The 26,131-nt window shown below is 35.2% G+C and overlaps 1 long non-coding RNA gene across 1 annotated transcript; it reads left to right on the top strand.

Moving 5' to 3' along the window:
- Positions 1–18,868: 18,868 nt before the first annotated feature.
- LOC147913465 (uncharacterized) lies at positions 18,869–25,184 on the top strand. The gene is made up of 3 exons (XR_015548679.1): positions 18,869–18,936; positions 20,328–20,385; positions 23,681–25,184. It is a non-coding gene; the product is annotated as an uncharacterized LOC147913465 (long non-coding RNA).
- Positions 25,185–26,131: the final 947 nt, after the last annotated feature.

Genomic DNA, 26,131 nt, shown 5'->3' with positions numbered 1-26,131 from the left:
AAAATATACCATTCTAACACTAATCAATAGAAAGTAAGGATAGCTATATTAATTTCATACAGAGAAAACTTTAAAGCAATGAAAGTTAGAGATAAAGAAGAGCATTAAATAATGATAAAGGAGTCAGTTCTTGAAGAAGATATAAGAATCCTCAACATACTTGTGCCCAACAACAGAGTGTCAAAATGCATGGGGCAAAAACTACCTCTATCAGAAATAGATAAACAGCAGGCAGGAAATTAGTAAGGACATGGTTGAACTCAACGATACCATCAGTCAACTGGATATAATTGACATCAATAGACTACTTCATCAAACAACATCAGATTACACATTCTTTGCAAGCACACGTGGAACATTCACCAAGATCAACTGCATTCTGGGCCATAAAACACACCTTAACAAATTTAAAAGAATAGAAATCATACAATATCTGCTCTCAGACCAGAATGGAATTAAATAAGAAATCAATGACAGAAAGATAACTGGAAAATCCCAAAATATGTGGAGATTAAACAACACACTTCTAAATAATACATGGATCAAAGAAGAAATCTCAAGAGAAATTTAAAAAATATTTTGAACTAAATGAAAATGAAAACACAGGTTATCAAAATTTGTGAGATGCAGCGAAAATAGATGCAGTGAAAATGCAGTGCTTAGTAGAAAATTTATAACATTGAAGGCGTGGATTGGAAACAAAGATCTGAAATAAAAAAATCTAAGTTTCTACCATAGGAAACTAGAAAAAGAAGAGCAAATTAAATCCCAAGTATACAGAAGGAAAAAAATAAGAAGAATTAGAGCAGAAATCAATGAAATTGCAAACAGGAAATCAACAGTGAAAAGAAATGAAACCCAAGCTGGTTCTTTGAAAATCAATAAGCCTCTAGCTAGGCTAATTAAGAAAAAAAAGAGAGGTCACAAACTACTAATATCAGAAATGAAAGAGGCAACATCACTGCAGATCTAATGGACATTAAAAGGAGAATAAAAGAATACTATGAATAATTCTATGCCCACAAATTTTATAAGTTACATGAAATGGGCCAATTTCTTGAAAGACACAATCTACCAAAACTCACACAAGAAGAAATAGACAGTCTGAATAGATCTATAATTATTAAAGCAATTGAATCAATAATTGATAACTTTCCAGAACAGAAAACAACAGGCCCAGATAGATTCACTGGTGAATTCTGCCAAATGTTTAAGGAAGAAATTATGCCAGTTCTCTACAATTTCTTTCAGAGTATACAAGCAGAGGGAATACTTCCTAACTCATTCTGTGAGACCAGTTTTATCCTAATACCAAAACCAAAGACATTACAAGAAAAGAAAACTATAGACCAATATATCTTATGAACATGGATGCAAAAATCCTCAGCAAAATATTGTCAAATCAAATCCAATAAGATATAAAAAGAATTATACACCACAACCAAGTGGGATTTATCCCAGGTATGCAAGGCTAGTGTAACATTTGAAAATGGATTAATGTAATTGATCACATCTACAGTCTAAAAAAGAAAACCACATGATCATATCAATAGATACAGAAAAAGCATTTGACAGAATTCAAAACCCATTCGTGATAAAAACTCTCAGTAAACTAGGAATAGAAGGGAACTTCGTCAACTTAATGAAGAATACTTACAAAATACCTCAAGCTAGTACCATAGTTAAGAGTGAGAAACTCGAATCTTTCCTACTAAGATCAGGGACAAGGCAAAGATGTCCCTTCTCATCACTCATTTTCAACATTGTACTGGAAGTTCTAGCAAACGCAACAAAAGAACAGGAAATAAAAATTATACAGATTGGGAAGTGAGAAATAAAACTGTCTTTTTTATAGATGACGTGATTGTCTCTGTATAAAATCCAAAAGAATTAAGAAAAAAAACTTCTGGAACTAATAACTGATTATAGCAAGTTTGCAGGATTCAAGGTTAATATACAGAAGTCAACTGCTTGCCTATATACCTGCAGTGAACAAGTGGAATTTGAAATTAAAAGCAATACTATTTACCTTAGCACCCAAAATAGGAAATACTTAGATAATAAATCTAACAAAATATGTACAAGATTTATATGAAGAAAACTACAGAACTCTGATGAATGAAATCAAAGAACTAAATAAATAGAGATACTCTACATTCATGAATAAGAAGACTCGGTATTGTAAAGATATCAGTTCTTCCCAACTTGATCTATTGATTCAAGGCAATCCCAATCAAAGTCCCAGAAAGTCATTTTGTGAATATCAACAAACTGATTCTGAAGTTTATATGGGGAGGCAAAGGACCCAGAATAACCAACATGAGGTTGAAGGAGAAGAACAAAGTTGGAGAACTGAAGCTACCTGAGTTCAAGACTTGCTATAAAGCTGCAGTAAGGAAGATAGTTGTGTTATTGGTGATAAAATAGAGAAATAAATCAATGGAACAGAATAGATAGCTCAGAAATAGACCCAAATAAATATAATCAACTGATTTTTTTCAAAGGGGCAAAGTCAATACAATGGAGAAAAGATAGTCTTTTCAGCAAATGGTGCTGGAACAACTGGACATCAACGTGCAAAAAAAATTGAATATAGACATAGATCTTACATCTTCTTTATTTTTTTCTGGTGAGGAAGATGCGCCCTGAGCTAACATCCATGGCCAATCTTCCTCTTTTTTTTTGTATGTGAGCTGCCGCTGTGGCCACTGACAGACAAGTGGTGTAGGTCCATGCCCAGGAACTGAACCTGGGCTGCCGAAACGGAGCACACCAAATGTAACCACTAGGCCAGCGGGGCTGGCTGTAGACCTTACATCTTTCACAAAAATTAACTCCAAATGGATCATAATGCTGAATGTAAAACAGAAAACTATAAAACTCCTAGAAGATAACATAGGAAGAAACCTAGATGACCTTGGGTATGGTGATGACTTTTTAGATACAACACCAAAGTCATGATCCATGAAAGAAATAATTGCTAAGTTGGACTTCATTAAAATTAAAAACTTATGTTCTGCATAAACAATGTCAAGAGAATGAAAAGACAAGCCACAGATTAGGAGAAAATATTTGCAAAGGTTACATATGATAAAAAACTGTTATCCAAATTATACAAAGGATTCTTAAAACTCAGCAATAAGAAAACAAACAACTAGATTAAAATATGGGCCAAAGACCTTAACAGACACTTCAACAAAGAAGATATACAGATGCCAAATAATGATGCCATATGAGAAGATGCTCTACATTATATATGATCAGGGAAATGTGCATTAATCAACCATGAGATGCCATTACACAATTAGAATGGCCAAAATCCAGAACACTGACAAGACTAAATGCTGGTGATGATGAGGAACAATAGAAGCTCTCATTCATTGCTAATGGGAATACAAAATGGCACACTTTGGAAGACAGTTTGGTGGTTTCTAGCAAAACTAAACATAATCTTACCATACGATTCAGTAATCCTGCTCCTTGATATTTACCTAAAGGGGTCGAAAACTTATGTCCACACAGAAACCTTCACATGGATGTTTGTAGCAGCTTCATTGATAATTGATCAAATGTGGAAGCAACCAAGATGTCCTTTAGTAGGTGAATGTGTAAATAAACTGGTACAGCCAGATAATGGAGTGCTATAAAGAAAGGAGCTATCAAGCCATGAGAAGGCCTGGAGGAAGCTTAAATGCATATTACTGAGTGAAAGCAGTCAATCTGAAAAGACTATATGCTATATGATTCCAACTATATGACATTCTGAAAAAGACAAAACTAAGGGGATGGTAAAAAGATCAATGGTTGTCAAGTGTTGCAATGGAGGGGAGGGATAAATAGGCAGAGCACAGAGGATTTTTATGGCAGTGGAAATACTCTGTACGATACTATAATGACCAATACATGTCATTATACATTTATCCAAACTTATAGAACGTACAACACCAAGCGTGAAGCCTAAGGTAAACTATGGACTTTGGGTGATAATGATGTGTCAGTGTAGGTTCATCAGTTTTAACAAATGTACCACTCTGGTGGGAGATGTTGATAATGGAGGAAGCTATGCATGTGTGGGGCAGGGGAATTTGAGAAATCACTGTACCTTCCCCTCAATTTTGCTGTGAACCTAAAACTGCTCTAAAACAATAAAGTCGTTATTAAAAAATTTATGACGTGATCCACTTTGATCAGAACACTCAGTCTGGGACCACATTAGTCCTGTCCAAGGCCCCTGGCGAAATCCCTGAGTCTCAGGTTCATCTCTGTCTTGCTGGCCCAGGATTTGGAGTGATGATCTTGGCATTCGCCTTCAGGGCATCTCTGCCTCCTGAGGATTCTTTTTTGGCTTTCCCTTTGAGTTTCAGAAAATTTTTTTAATATTTTAGTCCCTTAAAAGATTTTTCTCAAATTTTCAGGAGCTCAGCATGCAATAAAAACAATGTTTTATCGGAGCTCTTTTTCCCCTCAGTGAGAGGACTCTTTAACGTACCTAATATACAATTCTTCTGGAAGTACAAATCCTCCAGATTTCTTATGTTGCAACCTTAAAACTCTGAGCCAAAAATGTCATATTTTGAATTGACTGATGAGCTCTGAAACGGCAATTTTTACTTGTGAGTTAGGGTCAGTGAAAGTGACCAAACACCTTAACTTCTGCCATTAAAATCCATTGACCCAGACCCATGTCCTCTTTTTTTATTGTATATTACCAAAGTTGGAAAGAACTAGATATCTAGATAGCTAACAACCCTTAATCTTCTTTCTTTCTTATTTAAAAACTATAAACCAGAGATTATTTGCTCTCCAAAGAGGGATATACTAATCAATAATTGTGAAAAGCCATGCCAAAATGAAAATGAGAGAGACAGTCAAGAAAATCTCAATGTCAATAATTTATTTTAAGAACTTTAAAAAACAGGCCAGAATGTAGATATGCCTGAATGGTATCCCCAAAACTAAGTATCTGAAACAAACAAACAAAACTGGAAGATTATTATGTTACCTATTATTCAATATCAGGCTTCATTGTGACTCTAGGATACTTCAAATTAATTTTAAAATTATGAATTGGACATCTGCCACTTGAGTTCTTAGCCAGACCTTGCTATCAATGCTCGTGCTTTCCTTGATCCTTGCAGTAGTAGTCCACTAACATTTTGGCATGCTATAATTTGGACATATTCTGAAGTTGCCTTTAACTTTGACATTTAGCTTTATGAGGATGAAGCAGAGACAGAAATCATTTCAGTATTTCCAGCAGTGTCCTCACCAGAGTGTCTGGGTAGGATCATGCTAAGAGCACAAGCTTTGGAGCAGACAGACCTGACTTCACATCCCAATACACAATCCGGGGGAAGTTCCTCCAGATCCTGTGAGCCTCAGACATTCCAGCTGCAAAAATGGAGATCACAATCCCTTCCTTGCAGGGCTATTATGAAAATGAAGTAAGATGATATGTTTTTTAAAAGCTTGACAAATAATAGGCATTCATTAATGTTAGCATATATTCCCTATTATAATTATTAGTATATACTTACTAGAGTCTTGTATAACTCAGGACAAATTTACTTTTTTCCTAAAAAGGATTAGATAATAAAAGGAGAATGATAATTATTCCTTTCTCTTAAGCAATATTTATCCTTCAATAAGGGAGTGAAGCAAGGGAGGTTGAAGGAGGTGGGCATGGGGATCTCATTTCTAGGTTGGTCATCAATATGAATCAAATTTATTGCTTTCTTCCTCATTTATTATTGGCATAGACAGCAAGTAAATAATTTAATCATCATATAGAATGTATGAAGTTATATATGAACTGCTTTCCCTGTAGCCGAAGTTTGAATCCAAATATTATTAGCGAAGTAACTCAAGTGAAGCCAATCTATTTTAGACCACTTATGGTGAAGGTTGCTGCCAAACTAATCTTCCCTAAACAGTGAATTTATCAAGTCACTCTCTCTGAATTTATCAAAACTCATCTTTCTTATGTCCTGATGCATCAAATGTAAACTTTCTGCCAAGCTTTCAAGAATCTTCCTACGCTAGCCCCACCATTTCAAGCCAAATATTTCTTGCTATTCTCTCACTCCACTCTCTGCTTTAGGGCGAGACCTACTCTCTGCCCACGAACAGATTCTTACCAGGCTTTGCTCCCTTCCCATTACTCATGTTGTTCTCTTTGCCTGAAACAACTTTCGCTAAAACTTCTACCTGTTCAAATGCAGCCCAGTATTCATATGCCCATTCAGTGCTCATTTCCACCATGAACATTTCCCTAACAGTCTCTAACTATCCCAACGCTCAGGCAGGAACTTTTACATAACTTTGGGTCATCATCACTTACTTTAGCTCATAAGTAAATGCTGACTTTTGTTGTACAATATTATTTCATGTGAAATAAAGTGGTCTATCCAATTAGAATATAGGGTCCTTGAAAATAGGTTGTCTTACAGTTCTGCATCTCTTACAATCCTAAGTATTGAACAGAGAAGACTAATAAATGTTAATTGATGAACTAATTGATTATAATTAGGACTTTTTATATTTGCCCGCATTTTGAATTTAGCCATAAACAATATGTAACTTATTGAGTTAATTTATGTTACATGCAATTTTAGATTCTTATTGTAATTCTTGGTTTTTGAATATTTTTGAAATCTTTGTTTTCAAAGCATGAAATTTGAGGGTGCTAAAGAAAATGCACATTATATTTTGTTTACCAAAAGTATATTTATTCATAGTACAGTCCTATGCCATATAATGACGTTTCAGTCTATGAGAGACCACATATATGACAGTGGTCCCATAAGATTAGTACCATAGAGCCTAGGTGTGTAGTAGGCTATACTGTCTCGGTTTGTGTAAGTATACTCTATGATGTTCACACAACGATGAAATCACATAAGGACACATTTCTCAGAATGTATCCTCGTCGTTAAGCGATGCATGACTGTATCTCAATTAATCTGAATTATTTAAGAAAAAGGGATATATTCTCACTGAGTCAATGTTCTCTCAGGGATAGAAGTCCCAATTTATCAGTCACAAACAGCTGATTAATGTTTTTGTCTAACACCTTTTAAGTACTGCTGTAGTTGATATGGACAGATCTGTCTTGAGAATTGTATAGCAGTGAGAGAAAATAAACCAATTTCTTTTAGTGGTTTATAATATTATAAGATAAACTTTTAATATTTCTACATAATCATGGCTTACATTCCTTTTCTAAGACAAAATCCTAACCTCGTATTATAGATATATTTGTTTTATAATTTTTTATCTTTGTCATTGCCCATACTATTATTATATACTTTCAAAAAGCAAACACTAGTTATTTTTTCTGGTAAAGGAGAGTTGTACAGTATTCTTTAGCTTTTAGCAGCATATTACATTACACAAACAGGCTTAATGTAGTTATATTAAAATTGCATTAGCCAAGTTGTCTTGCTAGCACAGATTTTTCCACAGATTCAAAGTGAAAAATACACTCCACTGATTTAATTATTATCTTTCTGATAGGAATCTCTCATCATGTTCACGCTGTGAATTTTCAATGGTTTAAGGACTATCTGGGGGAACAGAATACGGAGTGAAAGAACAAATGTGTTTTGAGGGTTTGAACAGTGAGATATGTAGTGACCAGCAGGTGTCTCTGTTACACAATGTGGTTGAGATGCTGGAGGTTTTTCTAACATTGACCCTATTTTACATCTAACTAAATTCTCTTCATTTTTACATTTAAATTTTCTTTCCTCTTCTATGCCATGTGAAGAAATCCTTACTCCTCTTATTTCGTTAATCATGGCTCTGCTTTTTATTTTCCTTAAAATACTATATCCAAAATTACTTTTTAGTGCCTGACTTCTACCTTCTTTCTCTAAGTTTATCTTGCACCATCTATAAGAATGAGGACTGGATTAAGATCTTTAGAAGCCCTCAGCACTGAAAAGATTGTGATACCACATCTCCACATATGTAATTAAATCAAAATATAATAGACTGAAAAGTAATAGTAAAGAACGTTAGCAAAGTTTTTCTTTTTAATTTAACTAAAAGCTAATAAGTATGGCAATATGGCAATGTTTTGTTAATATATCAAATGTATTATTTTTTTCTTAAAATTTTAGGGAAAAAATCTGATGATTTATATTGAGGGATTTCTAAGTTTAGTCTGCCTTTTGTATAATCTATCACTGTGTAAAAGAGAAGGCCAAATGAAACCCAGAATTATGCAAAATGCCCCTGCCAAGAATTGAAATCATAGACCAGACGTACAGGAGTGGATAAACAGGGCCAAGGGAGAGCCAAATGAAAGCAGAGGAGGAGTGAATGAGTACACCTAGACATTGTCAGTAGGGGTGTAACTTGTACATTCTTTCCAATAAAAATATAACATTCATTGATAGTTTATTATGTGCTAAACTTTGTATGTATTCTCTTGTTTTTTCCTCACCGTAGCCCTAATCAGTGCTGTGATTAATCTCATACTAAAATGAATAAACTGAGGCTCAGAGATAAGTTACAAAAGGTTACACAGTAAGAGGTCAGCTAGCATTCTTAACCTCTATGCTACATTTTTAGAAGGCAGTTTGACCCTATAGTTTTTTTTAAAAATTAAAATTTTACATACTCTTGGCTTAGCACTCCTAAGATTTAAAGAAATAATAATGGATAAATGCAAAATATGTCTGTAAGGTTTTTATTAGAGACTTTTATAATATTGAAATTCCTAGTTAATGCTACAGAATCAGACTCTCACAAAAGTTTATTTCCTGAAAGGCTCCTTAAAAGTCTCCAGAAGAATGGGAAGCTGATTTAACAAGGATCAAATTATCAAGAAGGAAGAGGAAAGAAGCACAGTTACTGTCCTGTAGCTAGCAGATCTGGTCCAGATGCCCTCACAACTCCAACAGACACTACCCCTATTGGGATGAACAACCTCTAACATTTTCCTTCTGTACTTACTTCAAAGTTCCAGGTTCTAAGTCCCAGGAGTGGGCCTCCAACTGGCCAAATTTAGGTCACATGCCAACTCCTGGATGTTGAACCAGGAGAGAGAGTTTATTTCCTTTGGCTTTTGTAATAGAAGGCAGTCTCCCAGAAATTTTTTCCCCCAAGACTTAAAACAATGGAAAGGAGTTACTTCCCTAGTTGGACATTAGGGTGCTACTGGGGAGAGGGAATGAAGCTGGGAAACCAAAAATAAAAAAGGGACAAATGACCACTAGACTACTTTAAAATTGAAATATCTAGTAATGGAAGATTAATGGATTAATTATGTTATGCTCCATCAATCTAATAGAATACAAATGAACAATTAAAAATAAAGTTGTAGAAGACTATTTCTTGACATTGAAAGATGATCATGATATACTGATACATTAAAATAAAAACAATATATAACGTATGAATCCTTTCTTGTAAATACATACACAGTCACAAATATGCATTCCTTTATGGAGAGTTAGGAAACACTAATTCTTAGTTAGTGGAACTACGTATTTTCCTAAAATTGCCCAACAGCTTTTTCTTCTTAACAGTTTGCTCTTCTTTTTCTCATGACTTCTTTACTAGGTCTCCCATCGCTTATCAGTTTCAGTTAATCTTTGGGCGAGAGAGGCGTGATGTGTGTGTCTGTGAGATCTTCTAGAATTATAACTTTTCCCTTCCCTTTGTATGTACGTGTGCCTGTGTAAATAGGTGCAGAGGCTGATTTAGGTCATGTGGTCTGTGCTATGAAATCTTTTGAGAATCACTGAGTAAGATTGATAATCATTTGATTTGAAATAATTGGAAAATTTGGGTGGTTCTAATCTCTTTGCTTACTTCATAAATTTCCATTACTTTCTCTATGAGGGAGATGCTATCATACTGTTTTTTGAACTTATAGGAGTACTGAAAAAATGAATAAGAACATTTATAAAATATATTAAGTGTTTTAAGCAAATTTTACTATAAAAGCACTGGATAGTAATGATAAATTTCCATTTATAAAGATTGTTAATGTTCCAGCATCTAATTTATAGCCATTTTAAAAAAAACATCATCTGCTCTTGAAAACACATCTGAAAAGAGCTTGAGACACAATCTGACAATGCACGTGGGATTATGCTGATGTTTGTCAAATGGTTCTTCTAAGGCAGTCCAAACTATTATTCACTGCAATGCCTCATCATCTAAATATCACCCTTATCTGTGCTGACATGTGACTTGTAGTTGTCTAGGTGTCTGATTAGTGTAAAGAATTGTTTGTTTGGAGCAAATGTAATTTTGAGCCTTCTTGCTCTCCCTGGTCAGCTGAGAATGACCTAATTCACACAAACTTCCTTAGTGCACTGTAAGTTGTTCAGGAAGTCACAGCTGAGTATATTTTGAAGTTAGAGTACCATCAATGTTAATAAGGTCAGAGAGATGGGGTTTAGAGGCCAGTTAGCTTTGTTGTGTTCCTAGCCCCGGTGCCTTAACTCCATACAATTGTTTGTCCGATACATACTGAAGGAGAACTGGGGCGAAGTTTGCTTATGGATTAGTGGAAATCTAGTACCTATAATAGAAAAAGGAATCAAGATTCACATAATCTTCCCTATGTGAATCTCAAAGCATTTTATGAAACAAATTATTCAATAATTTTGAAAATAATAATCCTTTTATTGCAAAATGCAATGTGAGCTAAGACATGGCAATTTAAACAATCTAGTAAGTTGTTAGAGCATATTAGAAAAGATTTAAGAGTCAAAGAATTAAAAATCTAGGAGTGACTGGGATCTCATTTGCACCATATATTTCCTTGTCTGCCTGGAAGCAAGACAGAAAGTCTACCCTCCCAGAAAAATTGCTCTTCCTCCTTTGTACTTCTGATTTGACATCCTCCCTAATCAAATATTGCAGGAGAATAAAATCCTGTTAATGTTTTGAAATATTGTAATTAAAATAATGAAAATGAGATTGATTTTCACTTCTTTTTGCATGTATTTTCCTATAGGGTTTTTATTTTATTAAAAAAAGTGGCATGTTCTGGGAATGGTAAAATAAAATCACAGAACACATATCATGTTTTATATTGAAAGCAATTAAATAGATTAAGCGGGGCATTGAACCAACAATGTGTAACTATATGTTTCTATCCCATATGTATAAATTAATATGTATGTGAATGTATTAAAATAATGAATCCAATGTTTGTACCACTTTGAGTGTGAAGGCACTGTTGGGGCAAAATACATTTTGAACACTTTTCAATGTTACATCATTTGCAAAATATTTTGTAAATGATTTCCCCAAGTTTTTATTCTTTGCCTCCATGTGAAACCCCTTCTCAAAGTATAGTAGTCTGTATTTCAATGTGGAAATAGGGAATTAATAGATGTACCTTTTAAATTTCCATATACAACAGTTAAGTTAAATAGGATGCTTCCAGCAAGATGCCTGATGAAAACAAACGAACATGTGATTATCTTCCTGCTGCAAATATGGATAAAATGTAATAATTTTTAAATGACAGACGAGTTCAAAAGAAGAAAGGGAAATGCCAAGGTGCCAAAAATGAAGAGGCAACTGATCCCTGAAGTGCTAAATGCATTAATTTACCATGCAGTTTGTGGAGGTCTCACTCCTGGTAACCAAGGAGTTGCATTTTAAGATTCATGCAGGGCTTGGATATGAGGCCTGGGATCTGACCTTTGGAGCCACAATCAATACAAAAGCCAAGATCCTTGAAGAGCTATGTTATTGAGAGAAATAATATACTAAGGAAAAAAGTCTACCTCCAGCAACAAGGGAGCTTTCTCTAACTGGGACCCAAGTAGAAATAAAAGTGAAACACAACACTAATGGTCTTTTCTGAGAAATCAAAATCCCTAGTTCTACATCTTACAAGTTAGGGAGCCAAATTTACACTTTATTGCTGACCTGGAAACTCCAAACTGAGAGATTAACATAAAAATTGGTCCCAGGCTAGGGATACTCTTGAATCTCTTGCAGAAGCCTTTGCAACATCGCACTGGAATTAGACTATGTAATCCAGGTCGCACAAGATCCACAAAAAAATGACAAAACATAGGAGGAGATGACAAACAGGAGTTGAATCTCCAGAACTTTGTTTAATAGGACAATCTGAAAAGACTGAAAATGGTTGTTTTTTTTTTTTTTTGAAGACATTAAAGAAGAAATTAAAACAATAAGAAGGAAATCCTGTTTTTAAGAAGAACAAAATAGAACTCATAGGAAAAAAATGCTTCACTTATTCCTAAGAACAACAGATAGGTAAAAGAGACAACTTCATCAGAAGGATGTAACAATCTTGAACTTATATGCACTAAGAATATAGCCTAAAATACGTGTATTTATGACTATTTTTGTTTCTAATGTAATGAGAAATTTTAAACCCTCTTCAGTTAATAATAGACTAAGCCAATGAAATATTAATAAGACTGTAGAAGACTTGAACATTTCAGTTAACCTTCTTAACCCATAGACTTTTGTAGACCTTGTACCTGATATTAATAAAATGCATGTTCTTTTCAAGAACACATGGAATGTACCAAAAATTAATTGTGTTCTCAGCTTGAAAAAAATCTCAAAAATGCAAATGAGTTGATATTATGCAGACAACATTCCCTGACCAAGGCAAGAAATAAAAATAATTAAATAAATAAAAATTAATATCTATAATACAAAAATATGAACAAGATTCCTTATACATTAGAAAATTAACACAATACATTTCTAAATAATTCATGGGCCAAAGTAGATATCAAAATGTAAATTAGAAAATATTTAATACTGGATAACAATGAACATGTTATATAACAAAATTTACCAGATGCTGCTCAAGCAGTATTCAAAGGAAATGTATAGCCTTAAATTCATTTGAAGAGAAGTCAGAGCGATAATTATTGAGGCATTCAACTAAAGAAGTTAGAGAAAGAATAAAAATAGAAAGTGCAGGGAAGAATATAATAAAGATCAGAAAATTAGTGAAATGAAATATAAACAAATGAATAATAAAGATTATCAAGTATCATATACGAAGTTCTCAGATCCGTGCAGGTCTGTTTCTATGTCTTCTAATGTTTTCTTTTTCTTTTCTTTTGTCTATCTCTAACATTGTTTTAATTATGACCTATTATTATAAAAGCTATTGTTATCAAGACAAAGAAGGTGCTACCAAATCAGTAGACCAAGGAAGAACAATTCAATAAATGATACTGGGATAAGTAGCTATTCCTATGGAAATATATAAAACTAGACACTTATCTCTCACCATATACAAAAATATATTCCAAGTATATTATATACTAAATATAAAAAGCAAAGCTAAACATTTTAAAAGAACACACATCTTGATGTTATTCAAGTAGGGAATACTTTTGTAAACAAGACAAACACAGAGACTTTAAAGGAGTAACAAGTAAACATATTCAAATGTGCTCAACAGCATTGAAGAAATGCACACGTTACAACCACAGTGAGATACCACTATTCTCCCACCAGAGTGGCTAAAATTAGGACTGACATACCAAGTATTGACATTGGTGTGGAGCATTTGGAACATTGATACAGTGCTGATGGGAGTGTGAATTGAGATAACTACTTTGTAAAACTTTTTGTTAGTTTCTACCAATTCTAAACAAATGCCTACTCTATGACCAAGCAAATCTACACATTCAATAAAATTTATGGCACTTTTATTCATAGTTCTAGTGTTTCCATCACTAAAAACAACCCAAATGGCCACCAGCATGAGAATCAATGAATTGTGGTAAAGAGTGAACCACTGCTACTCACAACATGGATGAACTCACAAAGAAAATGCTGAGCAAAAGAAACCAGATACAGAGTAGACATTGTATATTTCTATTTGTATGACATTTAAGAGCAGACAAAACTGATCTGTCATGGTAGATGTCAGAATACTGGTTACTTTTGAGAAAGTATTGACAAGGAGAGGACATAAGGAAGACTTTCTGGGGTGCTGGAAATGTTCTATACCTTGATTAGTATGGTGGGTACACAGGTATATAGTTATGTAAAAATTTATTTACCTGTACACTTAAGATTTGTACACTCTAATGTTAATTTATACCTCAAGAAAAAAATTAAAAACAAAACCATTTATCAATTGGGTCCACTAAAAAAGTGAAAATACAAATGACAGAGTGATAATATTTGCAACTATGTAACAAACAAAGGATTAGTATCCAAACTCTATAAAGAACTCCTAAAAATTCGTAAAAGAAAAAAAAGCACAGGGCCGGCCCCGTGGCTTAGTGGTTAAGTGCGTGCACTCCGCTGCTGGCGGCCCGGGTTCGGATCCCGGGCTCGCACCGATGCACCACTTGTCGGGCCATGCTGAGGCCGCGTCCCACATACAGCAACTAGAAGGATGTGCAACTACGACGTACAACTATCCACTGGGGCTTTGGGGGAAAAAACAAATAAATAAAATTAAAAAAAAAAAAAAAAAAAAAAAAAAGAAAAAAAAGCACAAACAATTCAGGAACAAATAGGCAAAGTATACAAATGGGCAATTATTAGCCAATGTCCAATAAACTGAAAAGCTGTTCAAGCTAACTAATAATTAGGGAAGTGCAAATTAAATCAAAGTGAAATATCATTTCATACTCATCAGATGGGCAAAATTAGTTGGTCAGATAACACAAATATTGGCAAGATATCAGTTGCTAGGAGCTCTGAGGGATTTCTGGTGGGTGTACATACTGATATACTTAGAAGAGCAATTTGGCAATTCTAGGAAAATTGAGCATGTGCATAGCATTCAACCAGTGATTTTATATCTGTCTACAACCTAGAAACATTTCCCTAAATATTCACAAGAAAACAAATTCAAGTATAGAGTGTTTAGAACAGAGAAAAAGTTGAAAAACCTTTCACCCAATAGAGATATAAATAAACTTTATGTTCTATTTATACAATGTAATACAATTTCTTGATTAAAATAAGTGAATATATCAACCTATATCAACATGTACACTTGTCACAAATATGAATAAAAAGTAAGGTATAGTGTGAAACCACTTACGTAAAACTTAAAACGCACAAACAATAGTATATATTTTAAAGGGATGTATACATGAGTAGTACAATTACAAAAAATATTCATGAGAATAATATACACCAAGATCAGGATAGTACATGATGAATGGAAAGCAGTGGGATTTTTACTGTATCTATAATTTTTTATTAAAAAAAATAGACCTCAAATAAATATGCCATATGTTCTAATCTGTTATATTTGTATGAAGGATATTGTATTATTTTCTACACTTTGGAGTTATTCATAATTAAAAATTTTAATTAATCAAAAAGAAATGAATCTAGACTATGCCTTGAATTTTCTGTGAATTAGCTTCTCTTGGATTTGATCACATATTCTACACAGTTATATAAAACATGAGGAAATATTAGTATAAGGAATTTTCCATGTTGTGTGCTATCATTTGTTTTTAGACCTTTTAATCCTAGAATAGTTTCTTCTAGAGACAGTAGGGTGGAGAAAAAGCTGTGGCCTGGGAGAAGGAATTGGCTTCCAATCCCAAGTTTTTATAATCCTAGATGAATCCATTTACTTCACTGGATCTCAGTTTTCTCATCTGTGAAATAATGAGTTTGAACTATGTTGTGGGCATGATTTATTTTTCTCCAAAACTCATATGTTGCAACTTTAATCCTTAGTACCTCAGAATGTGGCTATATTTAGAGATAGGCCTTTAAAGAGACAATTAAGTTAAAAAGAGGCCATTAGGGTGGGCCCTAATCTAGTCTGACTGGTGTTCTTACAAGAAGAGGAAATTTGGACACAGAGACACCAGGGATGCATGAGCATTGAAAAAAGACCATGTGAAGGACACAGCAGGGGCCACCTGCAAGCCAAGGAGAGAGGTCTCAAAAGAAACCAAACCTGCCAACACCTTGATCTTGAACTTTTAGCCTCCAGAACAGTGAGAAATTAAATTTCTGTTGTTTAAGCAACCTAGTCTGTGGTGTTTTGTTAGGGCAGCCCTAGCAAACTAATACAGATTGGATGACTGCTAATGTCCTTTCCAGACCTAAAATTCTACTGTTGTTTTTAAAAGATGGCTTCTTTCTTTCTTTCTTTCTTTTTTGAGGACGATTGGCCCTGAGCTAATCTGTTGCCAATCTTCCTCCTTTTTTTTTCCTCCCCAAAGCCCCAGTAGATAGTTGTATGTCATAGTTGTACATCCTTCTAGTCGCTCTATGTGGGACACCACCTCAGCATGGCTTGATGAGCATTGCGTAGGTCCACGCCCAGCATCCGAACCGGTAAACCCCTGGCCGCCGAAGTGGAGCATGCAAACTTAACAGCTATGCCACCGGGCTGGCCCTGGCTTCTTTCTTTCTTGATAGTCTAAAGTGGATACAAATAATGCTAATAATCCTGGAGTGGTCTTAAGGAAATTTTTAAGTCCTACTTGTTTATCTTTCTTCCTCTGCCTCTAGATATTTGCTACAAATTGGTGGAATCCCACTAGCTGACAGCGTAGAACTCTAATATCATATGTCATAAAACCTTACTCATTTTTTATGTATACTTCTTCATTAGTATATTTGGTGTTTCAACTCAGAACCAGTGCCTGAGGATTGAAATATGGATTTTTCTGAACTTTATTTTTTCTATAATTATTACTGGTAAAATATTGATAAAGTCTTTATGATTAAACTCTTCAAATGTCACCATTTTGTTTCTACAATTATAATCTCTTCATGTTTTCAGTACCTTTATTATCAGATCCTCCCCATTTTACCCTTTTCACATAATTATGATAAAGAGTAAAAATCGCAATGCATTTGGTTTTGTTGTAGGTTAAATGATATTTTCAGGATGTATAAGGTAACATATATTGCATATTTTCATGATGGCACAAAAAGCTTATGATAACCAGGACTCCTTGAAGAAATGATTGATTCTAGAAGTGGGGTAGGAAATATACAAGATGAGCCTGGACCATCTTATAGTGCCAGAAAATAAGGAAATACAAACAAACAAAACCAATATTGATGGGAGTGGGTCAAAGGGATACAGGCGCCAACTGAAAGAGTTCTCGATGGCCTAGACTGGAACAATTTAAGCAAGAAAATAAGTAGTATTGGATTATAACCTAAAGTGTAAAATAAATATGCATAAGTTCATAATGATATCATAATATCAGTATAATAAATGATTGAATAAATAAATAGAAACCCCCTTTGTACAAGAACTGCAAGTAATTTTTGTAGATACTCAGTAAGAAGGAGCTTAACTCCTACACCTTAAGTGTGGGCTGCACATTGTGACTTCCTTCCAAAGAGGACAGTATGGAAATAGAGGGGAAAAAGAATAACTTTACAGGAGAGAAGCCTGATAAACGCTAACTCAGCCAGGTTGTCAAGATCAACACCAACAGTCATAAATCATGTTGATAGTATGTACCCTTAATATGCTGTGACGAAAATGGCACATTACTTCTATGATAGTCTTCCTCCAAAACCCATAACCCTGGTATGATCATGAGAAAAACATCAGACAAATTCCAGTAGAGGGGGATCCTACAAAATCCTGACCAGTACTCCTTAAAGCTGACTAGATTGTCAAGCAAAAACAAAGAAAGTCTAAGAAACTGTCTTAGGCAACAGGAGCCTAAGGAGACATAACAGCTAAATGTGGTGAGGCATCCTGGATGGGGTCCTGGAACTGAAAAAGGGTATTAGGCATTGATCCATTAATTGTGACAAATGTACCACACTAAAGGAAGATATTAGTAAAAGGAGGAACTCTTTGTGCTATCTTCTTAATTTGTCTGTAAATCTAAATCTATTTTAAAAAATAAAGTCTGTTTTTTAAAAACACAAAAACAGACTTCAAACCTAAGGATTATGACAACATTTTAAGCTGAGTGCTGATGATAATATAGGGAAAGGGTTAAAGTACCTCTAAAACTTTGTGAGGGATGATATGGGCATATATTTATGTATTTTAATTAGCTTTCCAGAATAAAATTAATTTGAGTTTTACCTTAAAAAAAATAAAGCTTATGATGAAGCCTACCCAGGTTCCTGATACATCACATAGCTTTCTCCTAAAACAGTAAAATTTGGGAAAATGCAATTTAGTAAGACATTTTATTTTTCTATTGCTTTTCAATTTTGAAATTTGCCTTTGCAAATATAATGTAGTTTTCATGAATTCTTACTTGCAGATGGGGAAACTAGTACAGAGATGTGCTCAATGTCACAAAGCTAGCAGGACAGAATGGAGACCTGAACCCAATCTTCAGGCTCCTGGCTGAAGGTGTGGTCCACCACACCAGTGGTTTCCAAATATATTTTTATGGCACATACTTATCAGTAAAATATTTTGACAAGCACCCTCAGGTATATGTTTATTTGTATGTTTATAAATCAAATGCATGTACTGCTAAATTAATTATAGGTAAAGTGTAAAGCATATACCAAACTAAATATTAAGAGATTCAAGAACAAATATGTATACATTGAATTTCTATAATTTTTTTCTATATATCAGGTCACTATATGTCCAACCTTGTTTATAAAGTACTGCTGAATACCAGTGTTCCAATTATTTATTGCTGTTTAGCAAACCATCTCAAAACAACATTTCATGTCTTAAAAAACCTCATATTTTATCATTATTTTTGATGGTTCTGGGGTTGACTGGGCCCATCTGGGTGGTTCTCACTCAGGGCCTCTCTCATGGCTGCAGTCAGATAGTGACTGGGGCCAGAATAATCTGACGGCTTGCTTATTTGCCTATTGCACCAGGGCTGGCAAGACTCAAACAGCTGAGGCTCCTCATACATCTCTGTGTTCTTTCTTTGTTTCTCTCCAGCACAGTGGCTTCAGAATAGTTGGAATTCTTACATGGTGTCAGAGCTCCAAGGCCACGTTCCAAGAGAGAGCCAGGTGGGAGTTTTATCTTTTTATGACCGAGATTCAAAATTCATGCAGCATCACTGTTGATTCTGTTATTTTGAAGAATCACCAAGATCAGTGTATATCCAAGCAGAGGGGACTTAGACATTACCTCTTGATGAGAGCAGTGTCAAAAAACTTGCTGACATGTTTTAAAATCACCAAAACCAGAGTCTGAACTCCAGTAATTTTATTTTATGAAGTCAAGTCTTTACTTAAGAATCCGTTGGTTTGGAGAAAGAAACCAGGTAACACCCCTACTTCTGACAGCCACCTTGTTGTGGCCATTCTCACAAATAATTCTACTGATACTCTCCTCTTCTGTAATTCATTAAAGACTCGTTCTCAGACTCCTCAAAACTCTTTCTCTCTCCTCATCTAAGCCTATAGCAGCTCCCTGGGGACTTTTCACCATCAGCGCAAGGCCGTCTCCACCCTGGACTGGGGATAAGGTTTTTACAATAAAGGCTGCTGATATTGTTTTTTGTACTTTGCTTTTTCGTCAAGCTTTAACATAAATTATTGGTATCACTAATTATTGTTCTGAGCACTTTTTGACTCCTTGTTATTCAGCATACCTGACACATTAGTCTACGGATTGTATTTGCTCTCTCCAAAACCAATGACAAATTGAAGAACATAAATATCAGTGCCATTGTCATCTTACTTCATAGACAATTCTGCCTCAAATATAGCGCCTCCTAAATAAAAACAAGCTAAATACAGCTTATGTCAAAGTATGGTGGTGTGCACCTGTCCTTAGGGTGCATGCTGAAGACACTGTTTCTGTTTCTCCTACTGTCCCTTCAAAGTGCTCAATGAAGTGGTTCTATTTTTCATCTCCTCTGCTATCTTGGACTTATTTCATAACTTTTCTATTCTTTCTTTTTTTTAATTCATTTCTTATTGAGGTCACATTGGTTTATAACATTATATAAATTTCAGACATACATCTTTATATTTTGACTTTTGTATAGACTGCATCATGTTCACCACTAAAAGTCTAGTTGCCATCCATCACAGTACACGTGTGCTCCTTTACTCCTTTCACCCACCCCCCGACCCCCTTCCCCTCTGGTAACCACCAATCTGGTCTTTGTATCTATGTGTTTGTTTGTTTATCTTGCACATATGACTGAAGTCATACAGAAATTGTCTTTCTTGGTCAGTCTGACATTTCACTTAGCATAATAGCCTCATGGTCCATCCGTGTTGTTGCAAACAGCAAGATTTTGTCTTTTTTATGGCTGAGTAGTATTCCAGTGTATATATATACCACATCTTCTTTACCTGAACTCTGATCACTTTCAAACTCAAGAACAGTCTCATTTAAGTAATAGATTCAATCCAGTGTATTAATATGAATTCTTACTTCATTATAGCTAAATAACCTCTCTCAGCTCTGGCCTGCTACCACCTGGAATCCACAATGTGGAAGAGGTAAGGGCTTTGTCATTGAATTTTTCTCTCTTCCCCTGCTTTGAGCTTTGCTGCCTCTTGCTCCAGGTTGTCTCTGGCTCATCAAGGTTTGGTGGGAAGGAAGGAAAGGAGGAGGAATATATGGGTACATTTTGCTTTTCAGGTTTCAGGGCACTAGTGTTCTTATCTTCCTCCTCCTATTCATTTCATTGTTCTCATTCTCAAATCTTCCTGACCCTTTTCCACACTCAGAAATTTCAACCTGAGTAATTTGTAAAATGAAGGGTTTAAGGAAGTAGAACTTCCAGGCCATGTGGATGTGGTACTCTCTAAGCACCTGGGGTTTAGATAAACCTGAGGGAGGGAACAAAGCACAGGGTAAATGGGTTTTGATCAGAGATATTAGGTTCTTGAGAAAGAGAATGATAAACGGTCGAGAGAGCCAATGGGTAAGGCTAGAGGAAAGGAAGCAATGGGCTGGACGAGTGGAGCTTGAGCAGGTGGGCCCAGGGTGCTGAGCTACCCCTGCTGCCGGAACCAGCAATATTCTGCTCTCAGTCAGCTCTGGACTCCCTCAGTCACTGCCATAGTCCAGTCAGGCTTCTGCTTATTTTCTCTTTTATGCAAGAGAAAAGATCATGGAATATGACCAGAATTCATAATTGCCAACTTTTATATGACACCTAAACTTAATTTAATGAGGTACAAAATATTTTTTTATACAATTAGAAACAAGGCTTAAATGCAAATTTCCCAAGAACAAACACAGTGCTTCAAGTCATTCATACTCAAGTGTCAATGATTAATATAAAATCAGTCTTTGAAATGATGGTAGAAAGAGAAAAAGACCACTGGACTTCTGATGGGTGCTAGAGGACAACGCCCAACATCTAGATGGGAAAATGGCACAAGGATGTTTAGGAGACCAAGACTGGCTCTTTTTACAACTGCTGTTGGATAAATGTAAGCTCTTTCTGAGATATATGACATTTTACATGGGCCATGTCCTAAATGTTCTGTCTCAAAGTACACAGAAACGGACTTAAAAGAGACGGGGGGGCCCTGAATCCCTGTGGACAGTAATTCTGATTCTGAAGAACACAGGCAGTTGCTCAACAACACTGCTGGATTGAGAAATGTGGTCTTGAGAATTACCAAAGAAGTGCTTTCAAGATAATAGGGCTTTACAGTGTTCCGTCGCCTGCAGGGGAACAGCGGGACAGCCGGTTTTCCCTCTCAAAGGACTAAACCTCTAAAACCTCACAATGACGGAACTGAGGCTTTTGAGTTGTTTTAAGGAAACACAATAAAAAAAAAATTCCTGTCACAGTTCACATCACTTCGGGATTGACATTACTTGCTTTTACTTGTTTTTGATTTAGTTTTGGTGATGTCGGTAAATGAACGTCATTTCGGGGGTCAAGTCTTCATAACAGGAGCAAAGCAGAGAAGTGAAGCAACTGTGTGGAAAATTCCAGAAGATTTGCTGCTCATGCATACATTAGCATAGGCCTTTCTTTCAAGAAACTGCTAAGGGACTGCCAGTGCTAAGAAGCTGCTTCTGAAATAACTTGTGAAATAATTCCTTCTTTACCTTGGATTCTTTCACCCCCCCCAATTTTTCATGATTATTGGCTCCCTTATTATTTGTCATTTCATGAAAGAATTTCAAAAATTGCAGATGTTGCAGCTCATGTAAACTTCTAACTTTTCAGCATTGAGCCAGGCCTCTTCTAATACTTACCTATCTTACGGAAAAGTCAAAATTTAATCTATCACTAGACACGAAATTTAAGGGACATTGTTTGCCTTTTGTGCTCATTCACCTCCCTTGTCAGCACTGCTTTTGGTAATTCTGTTGCCTCCATCTGCTCTGGCCACCACATCTTGGCACCAATTCAATCTTGGGTGCCATTCTCAAGTAGCCTTTTTCCCCACTCAATAAATAGATATGGGAAATGGTCGTATTCCTATACTTGGCCTTGAAGTGAGAATATTTATATTTGATTTGTGGACCCCAAAATACAATTTTGAAGCAAAGATTGATAGTGGTGAAAGTGGCTTGTGAAATTACATGGAGACCTCCCAGATGCTCTTTCAACAAATATACCACAAAAATCTCCATCGTCTTGTTAGATTGAAGGGGAAACTCTCTTCACTCTTTCTTCGTCTGGATGTGACTTGTGGTTGTCTAAAAAGACGATGACATTCTCCTCCTTCGTTTAAGATAAGACTACAGCTATAAGAATTGAAAAGAATTAGGAAATGGTTATAGTATATTAACAAATCAATCATTTGCAATGAATGCCCAAGATGATAAGTAGGAGGTCTCCCGGGATCTCTCTTCAAGATTCTACTTCTTGTTATGATGACATGGCCTCTCCCATTACATCTGTTTGGGACTATCACCAAAGTAAAAAACAGGCATGTGAATGATTATAGTAGAGTGAAGCAAATTCTTTCTGTTAACAATTGTCATGGGTTTTACTAAAATCAATAGAGGTGGAATTATGGTGGTGAGTTTATTTAGCTGATGGTATGTAAGATAGAGTGTCTCATTAAGACAGAATTTTGTAAGGTGTTCTGCTAACTTGATTTTTGCTTCATTTGGACAAGAGAATAGTGATTCTAATAGCTAGCAAAGGTTGACCTGATCTGGGTGGCTAACTAAAAAGATCATTGTAGACATTCTTTAAGATTAATAAGATAATAAAAATATTTTTCTGTGAGTAACTGAGCCCATACTTTCTATACAGATAGTTTTTCGTTACACACAAAATTTTAAGATCACTCAGCACTTTTAATCCTTAAAAAATTTTCCTTTACCTACTTCCATCCCTCTTCGACTCTACTTCACTGTAATCGCTGTAAATTATTTTGTAATTATAAACTTCCAGATTTTTTATTCAGTGGCTTCCTTTGTATTCCCTCCAGGCTTTTCTTCTGGAAACTGTACTAAATAGGTATTGGCCTCTTGGGAATTTTCCTCCCTGTCTCTAAATGATGATTCTTTTTCTATTTTTAAACTTTATGCATTTGGGATGTGTTCTGAGAAAATTCTGCCATTTTCTCTTCCAATTCACTGATTTGATCTTCAGCTGTGCTCTTCAGGCTATATATCAAGATTTGTTTTTGTTTGATTTCATCAAATACGTATTGCTTGTTTTTCATAATCTTCTATCCTTACTTCCTGGATGAAACACCTGCCTACATCATATTAAGGATAATTAAATTTTATTTTAAATATCTTTTCTGACTGCATAAGTAGTTATTGTTACTCACTTATCAATTTCTTTTGTGTTTTTTTTTCTCATAGTGTTTGTTTTCATCAAAATTCATCTATCTGGTTGAGAATTCCAACTAAACTGTCAGTAGCCAGCCTGGGAGGAACGGTGCAATCATCTGCCAAGGGCTTAAATTTTACTTGTTTTCAGTGAGAGTGAAGAGATGGGAATAATGTCTCAGCAACTGGTTTTCTGGCCCTGACATCTGCTTAGTCCTCCTTGGTGTCATCACCTGTTTGGGTTATGACCATGTCTGTTTGACCCAAACATCGTTCATTCCTGGAGATAAACCCTGCTGTAACTGCAGGGGCGTGATGCATAGTGGTGGAGAGTTGCAGAGTCAGCCAGTCTCCATGCTCCCCTTGCAGTAACCAACTAATCCTGTCGATAGAACCATGCTCTACAAAATAGTCAAAAGATTGCCCTTAGTATTTAACAATATACAGGTATCCCCTGCTTTTCAAAAGTTTGCTTTATGCCACTTCGATTTTATGAAAGACCTACATTAGTACCTGTTTTTACTAACTGAAAGAAATCCAGAGGATTTCCACTTTTATGAAAAAAGGCAAAAAACAAAAATAGCATTCAGTGTTTGTTTTGCAGTGAGCCGTCATAGAGGCAATGCACACTCTGAGCAGCAAGAGTGGCACCGCCAAGCTCCTTTCCTGGGAACTACACTCATCATCTCAGCATCAAGCTGCCATAGCTTTGAACTGTGTCTGTGAGCATCAGTGCTTTATCTTGATTTATTTTGTGTGTCCATTAGCAAGATGTGTCGTAAAGTAATTGCTTCTTTGCTTTACGAGACTTTGGCTTACGAAAGATTTCATAGGCATGCTCTACTTTCAGATAGCAGGGGAAACCTGTGTTCAGGATATATTTCCAGGTTATCCACTTCATTCTTTTTTTTTTTTTTTTGTGAGGCAGCTTAGCCCTGAGCTAACATCTGATGCCAATCCTCCTCTTTTTGCTGAGGAAGATCAGCCCTGGGCTAACATCCGTGCCCATCTTCCTCTACTTTATATGGGATACTGCCTCAGCATGGCTTGACAAGCAGTGCGTTGGTGCACTCTGGGGATCTGAACCTGCGAACCTTGGGCCACTGAAGCAGATCGCGTGCACTTAACCGCTACGCCACCGGGCCAGCCCCCCTACTTCATTCTTTTTAATGACTGCACATTATTTCATTCCATAGATGTATTACGATTTGTTTAATTACTCCCTGGTGGATTTTCAAGTTGTTTCCAGTGTTTTGCTATTGAAAACAAATTTTTGCTGGATATTATTGCCATTATTTTCAAAGAATAGATTCTTAGAAGTATGATTTCTGGGTCATAGAGTATGCACATTTTTAACAATTATATTCCCACCAACAATGTAAGAGTGTCTGTTTCTCCACTTTTAAATCAACCCTAATCTTTTTAATTTTGCCAAGCTGATACATAAAGAATGACAACTGACTTATTTTGACTTGTATCGCTTCCATTATAAAAATTTTCTCTTATATTTCTTTCTCGTATGATTATAGTTCTGTTGTTTTCACATTTACATGTTAAATGATCTATCATTTATTATGGTATAAGTATGATATAAGAATTCAACTATTCCTTTTCATATGACAACTGTCTCAATACTACTTATTGAATAAAAACATCCTTTCCCCACTGATGTGAAATGCCAAATAAATCACGTGTAGATTTTAACATATACTTGCATTATTTCTGAACTCGATTCTAGTATCTGTATTAGACTTTATATTTATAATAATGAAGAAGTACATTTTAATATCTGGTGGACCACATCTGTTCTCATTATTCTTTTTCAAAATTTTCTTAGTTTTTGTATTCATTTGTCAGTTTTAAAAAAAAAAAGTCAAGCCTTAGTTTGGAATATCTTTCAATTTATCTAATAATGTAAATCTTTTATATTTGAATGGGGTTAAGTCTTCCCTTCTGGGAAAATGGTGTGTTTCTTCCTGTATGTTCTTTAGTAAGGCTGTATAGGTTTCTTCTTATAGTTCTTATTCCTTTCTTGTTAAATTTATACTTAGGCATTAACAGATTTTGTTGCCAATATAAATTCGATCTTTTTCTGCATTTTATTTTCCAACTTTAAATTTTTTTTATTCATAAAGGAAAACTACTGATTTTTATGTATTTTCTTATGTGGAGCCACTTTATAGAACTCACTTATTAGTTCTAAAATTATTTTGGCACAGCGAAGGAAACCATCAACAAAATGAAAAGGCAACATACCAAATGAGAAAAAATATTTACAAATCATATATCTGATAAAGGATTAATATCCAAAATATGTGATGATCTCATACAACACAGAAGCAAAAAACTCAAACAAACAATCCAATTAAAAAATGAGCAGAGGATCTGAATAGATATATTTCCAAAGAAGACATACAGATTGCCAACAGGTACATGAAAAGGTGCTTAACATCACCAATCATCAGGGAAATGCAAATCAAAACC

This window comes from Ceratotherium simum, chromosome 27 (assembly GCF_057802395.1).
Source record: "Ceratotherium simum simum isolate JZ-2026a chromosome 27, ASM5780239v1, whole genome shotgun sequence".
NCBI lineage: Eukaryota > Metazoa > Chordata > Mammalia > Perissodactyla > Rhinocerotidae > Ceratotherium > Ceratotherium simum.
Note: the sequence above shows the minus strand (reverse complement) of the source record. Positions and strands in the feature narration are given on the sequence as shown.